The 836-nt window shown below is 46.7% G+C and overlaps 2 protein-coding genes across 2 annotated transcripts in view; both read left to right on the top strand.

Annotated features, from left to right (window-relative positions):
* LOC111647312 (uncharacterized) overlaps positions 1-836 on the top strand; it is a 72,467-nt gene that overhangs the window by 62,923 nt on the left and 8,708 nt on the right. The window lies entirely within an intron of this gene.
* The window catches only part of LOC147817229 (protein NLRC3-like), a gene marked incomplete at its 3' end in the record, with an annotated part of 6,401 nt that overhangs the window by 4,739 nt on the left and 826 nt on the right, over positions 1-836 (top strand). The gene's annotated exons all lie outside the window — the stretch shown is intronic.

The following is an 836-nucleotide window of genomic DNA, read 5'->3' as shown; positions in this document are numbered from 1 at the left end:
TTCGTCAGCTTCATCAGACTCAGAAAAGTTCAAGTTCTAGTCAAGGCTGATGATGGATTACATGTGTTTTAAATAAAATAGACGGAGACTTTTACTCAGGTTTTACTCAAATGAAACCTCTGACCTCTCTGACTTCACAGGGGTCAAGGGTCAGCACCTTGAATCATTTACAAAAGCATCCTAACCAATAAGTGACAGGCAGCTGAGCAGTGAGCTTTACAGCCTCTTCATAAAGTAGAACCTTAATGCTCACAGGTTGGTCAGACCAATCAATAATTAGAGCTAGATCAATAATTTTCCTCACATAACTGTCCACTGTCCACAAGTTTACTTCCCATGCAGAAGCCCCACCCCCCAGCACAGGGTAATCCAAACTCTGGTTTAAACTGATTCAGAGTCAAAGTGAATGTATGATGTGGTGTAAATGAAGCAGGAGAACCGGCTGCGCTGGTCAACACACACACCGTCTCTCCTGGTGGCAGGAGGCAGCTTTGTTGTGTGTTTAGTTGCCTGCTACGGTTACCATGGCAACAGTCAAACTTTTCCTCTGCAGAGCCAGTTTTGATTTACTTCCTGATCCCTCTCTCTCTCTCTCTGTGTCTGTCATTGTCTCAGTGCCTCGCTCTTCCTCTGACTCTGACTCGTCGGTTCATTTATTTATTGGTGCAGTTTTTCCTGAGCAGCAGGGACTCGTCCTCAGGCTCTGAGTGTTCGGCAGGACGGACGACACACAGGTCAGTCACACTCGCTCTGCAGCAGCTGACTGTGGCTCAGAGGCACTCAGGCAGCTCAGGTTGTTCACCACGAGGTTTTATAGTCACAGTTTCTGTCTGAAG

The sequence above is a fragment of the Seriola lalandi genome, unplaced genomic scaffold (assembly GCF_002814215.2).
Source record: "Seriola lalandi dorsalis isolate HSWRI2012SDOR001 ecotype SW California unplaced genomic scaffold, Sedor1 jcf7180002054984, whole genome shotgun sequence".
NCBI classification, from domain to species: Eukaryota; Metazoa; Chordata; class Actinopteri; order Carangiformes; family Carangidae; genus Seriola; species Seriola lalandi.
This window is presented reverse-complemented; position numbering and strand designations above follow the sequence as displayed.